At 38.2% G+C, this 6,000-nt stretch overlaps 1 pseudogene; it reads right to left on the bottom strand.

Moving 5' to 3' along the window:
- Window positions 1–399: 399 nt before the first annotated feature.
- On the bottom strand, window positions 400–6,000 carry LOC134619235 (cadherin-like protein 26; annotated as a pseudogene).

The following is a 6,000-nucleotide window of genomic DNA, read 5'->3' on the forward strand; positions in this document are numbered from 1 at the left end:
AAAAGTTTTATTATTACAAAAATATATATTTTGCAACACTTACTGGATTAGTTGTGACAGTTTTAACGTGAGATATTTCTTGCATCTGGTTCTCATTTTGGTTCCCGACACCTGCCTCAGAGATGGTAATAGTGTTTTAAGTTTTTCCACCAAAACCAGTCACAATTAAGTTTACATACATTCAATAAATAAAACTTGTGCTGTTGGATAATTATATCTAAGTTTTATATCTTGGTCTAAGTTATTTTAATCACTTTTAAAATAATTTAATAGGCTCATATACATTAAAAAAGTCACTTGATAAGAGAATCAACAAATATTCACAAAAAAGTGTCTGTGCTTGTGTGCAAATACATGTTCTATGTATTAGCGTACAGTAAAAAGAAAGTATATGTAATTTTATGATAAAGTATTTACTGGGCAGCCTGATCCTGGATTGTCAGTGTTAAACGTCATCAGTTGTTCTTCAAGGTAATTATCTTGGATTTTTACAGTCTCTTTCTTGCAGAACACCAGAAAAGCCACAGAAAATAAACCTAAAGCATAAAAACCACACAAAGAAATGCATATGTCCTTAAAGTATTAAAGTAATAATTAGTTATTATTCACTTGCATCAGGGAAGACATCTTTAAGGCCAGTTTAATAAAAAAAAAAAAAAAAAAAGAAGGAAAAAACTTAACCCAAAACTCTAATCATGTATCACATTATGATTTTGATTTATTTACGTTTTTCCTTCAAAAAGAAAGTCTTTGACTAAAATAAGATAATTTGTTAGTTTCATTGACAAAGTAGTTTTTCTGCTTTTAAAAAGTGTTTTCCAAAATCTCAAAAAAAAAAGCACTCATCAAACTCTTTTTATGTTCTTTTCCAGAGAAATTATTGTTTTTTTGCCATAACATCATCAGGGTTAAAGTTGCTGCTTATCATTAAAAAAAACTCACAGGAGAATTGTATTTTTGTCTTTATGTATTGATCATCTTTAGCTATAACAACAACAATTACAAGTTATCTTATTCATAATACTTGATTAATTTTGATCACGTGTCCTACCTGTAAACAGCAGCATGGCCAACAAAATAAATTCCTCTCCTCCCAGTGCAGATTTCATCACATGACATTTTGGGGGTTTTGAGTCTAAGCAGCTGCAAACAGTAACTGACAGGTTGTGGAAAGCTGATTTCCCCTGTTGATCAGAAACTTCTAGCAACAGCTCATGGTAATCGTAATAAACTGTAGGCTCTTTAACCAAGTTGACTGAATAACCTGTGTGTCCAAAATGAATGCATTTTCAATTGCATTGCTAACAGTCAGTGGGATTTTTTTTTTATTTAAAGGAGGCTCAGAAATTTATTCAATATATTATTTTTGTGAGTTATAAAAGGTTGAGTATCTGCAGACTCTAAAGCTTACCAGTGACAGGGTCAATCTTCCACTTGCCCTCAACATCTCCATGGAGCTTGAAGGTGAAAGGGCCACTGTAGGGCTCAACATCTGAGTCTAAGGCTGTGATGTTGGCAAAGGATTGTCCATCAGATTGGCACATTTCAATTGTGCTTGCAAATAGGTATGGAGTATGATCATTGTCATCCTTAATGCCGATGCTAAGAGTTGCAGTGCTTGTCATTTCTGGTTTCCCTGGTGATGAAAAAGTATTGCACCTTGTTTAGAAATGTAATGAGGAAATGTAAATGAATGATGGGCCAAATATGTGAATACTTATCGATTCATACCATCGTCAACAGCACATATTGTGAAATGTTGTCTTTAACGAACTCTGACTCTCGATCCAAGGGCTTTGATTGGTTATGTTTCCAGTGTCAGGGTCCACTTTAATCCAACCAGCTGGATCGTTTCCTATCATGTATCTGAAATGGTTTGTTAGACATTTTCAAAGTGTCTACTGATGTAGTAATGCTGTATGTTTTTGTCTTGTAGAAGTGACATGTAGTTGTATAGTTGTCAAGACTTACTTAAATGTGTTTTTGTTGGCAACATCAGGGTCTTTAGCTGTGAGTGTTGCCAGGTATTGGCCTTCCTTAACATTCTCAGTGACCACAGTTTCTATGGAAGTCTTGTCAAAAACTGGAGGCTCATTGACATCCTCAACAGTCACGATCACTTGATGGCTGGATGCAACTGTTCCAGTCATGAAGCTCTTTGCAGACCCAGTAGCAGCAGAACCAGATGTGGTTACTACTTTCCAAAGACCAGTGGTGCTGCGTTTTTCCACTTTGCATGAATAATAGGGGATCTCATTCTCTACAGTGATAGTTATGTTCTTCAAGGCACCATCTTCGTAGTTTAAAGGCTGTAAAAGGAATTAAGATACAAATCTTGTTTGGACTATTCAAAATAAGTTGCTGTTCATCAAGTATTTACATTTTTTAACCGCTACCTCTGCAAAACGTAGATATGGTTAAAGCTTTAGGTGCTCTGTCTGAGGGTCTGATATCAACTCTGGGAATCAGGGAGTCAACTCTGCAATTTGAGTGATTGTAAAATTTAATTGTAAATATGTTTGTGTTACATAATCACAAAAATACCTTTTCCACATGGAGTAGTCCATCGTTTGTCTCAGGATCTGTAGTTATTCTAAAGTTGTTGTTTGTGTCTCCTTGGATTGTATATTTGGCTCTCCAGGCTGGGGTTCCTCTGGTGTCTTCATCATGAACTTGTATACGTGACACAAGAACATTTGTCTGTCCTTCTTTCACTTTTTCTGGGCCCTCAGGTCACAAAAGAGAAAGTTGTAAAATAGGAAATGATTTTGATTGAATAAATTTGTCACATTTAATGATTAAGATTAGGTACAAGATTAGGTATTAGATTAAGATTATGATTTCAGATTAGGCACAGGTGTGTCGGCTGCAGATTGGAGGCGCTTCTGGGTCAGGGGTCACCACGCTCTCACTCTCCCGGAAGCGCGGACATCCAAACATAGCTGGGCCTGGAGGGCCGGGGGAAGAAGGCGGGAGAGAAACACACACGCACCACACAAAACACACCACAAGCAGGACGTCCAGGAAGGACTGTCCGACTGTGACACAATTATTGTGACTGAAATAAGTAACTGCTAACTGTTTGCTGTGTGATGACAGGAAGGTGATTATTTCCATATTGATTGTAATGGTGCAGGAGCTGGATTGTGGTTTTTCTCCATTGTCTTTGGCCTCCACTGTAATGGTGTATTTCTCAGCTGTCTGATGGAGAAAAATAAAATATCGCTCATCTTGAATGTAAATGGATGTCAAACATATTGAATTTAATTGTACTATTGAAATTTGAGGAGATTCATGTTGAAAGATTCAAATGCAAAGTTTTAATTTGAGAATTTTGCCATCAAGCAGTAATTTCTCTCACCTCGTGGTCCAGACATCCTTTAAAAGAAATGACTCCAATGCCTGTCTCATTGATCTCTTTGAAGTAGAACTCAAGATCTTTAGGTTTAGGTACGACTGAAACTATTTTAAGGTCAACTTTGTTATATTTCTCACTTATATCTTGATCTGTTGCTTGAATTCTACCCACTTCAGTGCCTGTTAGTATCAAAAGGAAATAATGATTATTTTATTTAGATTCACTGTCACAAAAATGATCATTTTGACACCATAGCATTAGTAATTTAAAAAACATTTCTTTCCAAATGAGAAAATTACCCTGTAATGTTGACTCTTTTATGGTGAAAGTGTACTTTTCAAGTCTAAATTTTGGAGGGTTGTCGTTTGAGTCCAAAATCTCTATATAAATCCCGAGTTGTGTCTCTATTTCATGTTTTTCTCTGTCATATGCTTTAAATTTAAGCTGCAATGGAAAGGCAAGAATGATGAAATAATCAAACCTCACTCCATGCATAGCTTTTAATTTCCATAAGATTTTTTTTATTTTTATTTCTTCTTACCTTAAGAGTTTGATATTGTTCGTAGTCCACAGAACGGAGGACCTTTATTTCTCCTGTATATGAATTGATTTCTAACACTTGCGTTGGTTCCTCATCGACACCTTGTCCTTGTATCATAAAAAGAATGAGGTCCTTCTCAACCTCAATCTATACCAAACATAAGACACACGAGCAGTGAATTTTGGAATTATCCTTCCTTATCTCATAATATCTGTTACATTTTAAGGCATACACTCACTTTGCCCAGTGAATACGGGAAAGGTCCCTTCATCAATAGTAAAGGAATCAATGATCCAGTTTCTTTTTTGACGCAGAAAAAGTTGTGAAGATTTTCTGTGGACTCCCCAACACTGCAAAAGATTACACTGGAAACATTTCTTGCAGTAAATGTGCAGCACAGCATATTTATGAGTATGATATGAAAATTCTTAGCAGATTTTTAATCTTTAAACACTGGCTATAACTCAGTATGATGTTGACAGACATAATAATTGACCAACATAGTTGTGCAATTCTTAATGATTTAATTCATACGTGCTCCTTCTAGTTCTTGAATGTGAAAATAAATAGTATAAATGTTAAATCAATAAAATGTCATTCTCGTGTTCTTAGTGCTATTTACAGTAAAATTTGTGTTGAAATCTGAGGCAGTAAAAGAAAATTTGTAAGTAAACAATAAGTACTGTTTTAAATATTTAACTCTTGCCAGAACCAAAAGCAGAATCGGGTGTTTCAACTCCATATTATATTCAAGAGATGGCTTGCTTTGACATTTGTGCAGACTACTCACTAAATGCATGAGTGGAAATTCAGCTACGTGCCAATATGAGCTTTAGCAGACAGATGGGAGGGTTTATATTGATAAATGGGACTTTAAGTTCATCCATCCAATAATCTGAATCTGTATCATAAATGTGTGCTATACTTTGCTATACTGTACTGTACTGAATGTATGTAGTTGTGTTTTAAACAACAACCCCGGCGCCCCCCCAACACCAAAAAAACAAAACAAAAAAAACAACAGATAATTATACATATATACTGGATATATAATGTATAGCATACAGTTTCTTCTCAGGCAGTACGTTTATAGGAAACTGATAGGAGATCAGCATGCTAGATAAGCTGCGGCTGGCTCCCTGCTCTGACTTCAGCATTTACCATCTGTGTGTTGTGGGGAAACAGAGCTAGCTTTACACAGGTGTCCTGTTAATAACCACCCTGGTAAGCATGTGTAATCTAGAGGAGTTAGAGTGCAGTATGAAAAGGGTTGATGATAGAACTTGAAGTCAACTCCTGCTATGTCTGGTTTAATAAAACATGCAAGATGAAGAGGTGGAGGGACCACCAGCATTTTCAGATGAGTGGCTCTGAGAACTCACTGACTTAACTGAATGCACAAAGTTTAACCTGATTTTGCAGAAGTAATATGCTAATTCCTTCATTTTTCAACAGTGTTCTGCAGATGGAGGAGTTGGCCGTCCGATTGGGGTCTGGAATGTGGGGCCTCCCTGCTGCTGCAGAGTCGGGGGCGGTCTGCTTCTCTCCACCCCAGGGAAGAGGGTAACACTACCTGGGTCTGGGTGCAGTTTCCCCCTCCAGGGGCAAGAGTACCTAGACCTGGGGTATAGAGTACGCTTGGGGAGTGTGATTGTGTGTACAGTGTCTATTTATGTCTGTCTCCACATTGGGTGAGTGCTGAGTAATTGCATATGAGAGCATGAGGGTGGGAATGGATGTTTGTATCTGTGTGTGCCTGTTTGTCTGTGTCTATATGGAGGGCCTATCTCCATACCTTGGAGATAGGCCCTCCAAGGTATGGAGACCTATCTCGGCCCCTTCGGTGATGGGGTTCCCTCTGCCTCTCGGCCTGGGGCTCGGTCACTCTGGCACAGCTGGCTGCCGGCGGAGCTCACGGGCACATCACTGCAACCCCCCCTGGCTTCTGCTCCGCGGCTGCTGAGTGACCCCTCATCTGGGGCTCTCCTCAGCTCTTTCCGGGAGAGTGGCACGGTTGCCCCTCCGTTGGTCTTCCTTGGTCTCTTGTGCTCTGAGGGCCTCTGGATGTCTGGGGCCTGGATCTCCTCCATACCTGCTTCAT

Source organism: Pelmatolapia mariae, linkage group LG20 (assembly GCF_036321145.2).
Source record: "Pelmatolapia mariae isolate MD_Pm_ZW linkage group LG20, Pm_UMD_F_2, whole genome shotgun sequence".
In the NCBI taxonomy this organism is placed as follows: Eukaryota; Metazoa; Chordata; class Actinopteri; order Cichliformes; family Cichlidae; genus Pelmatolapia; species Pelmatolapia mariae.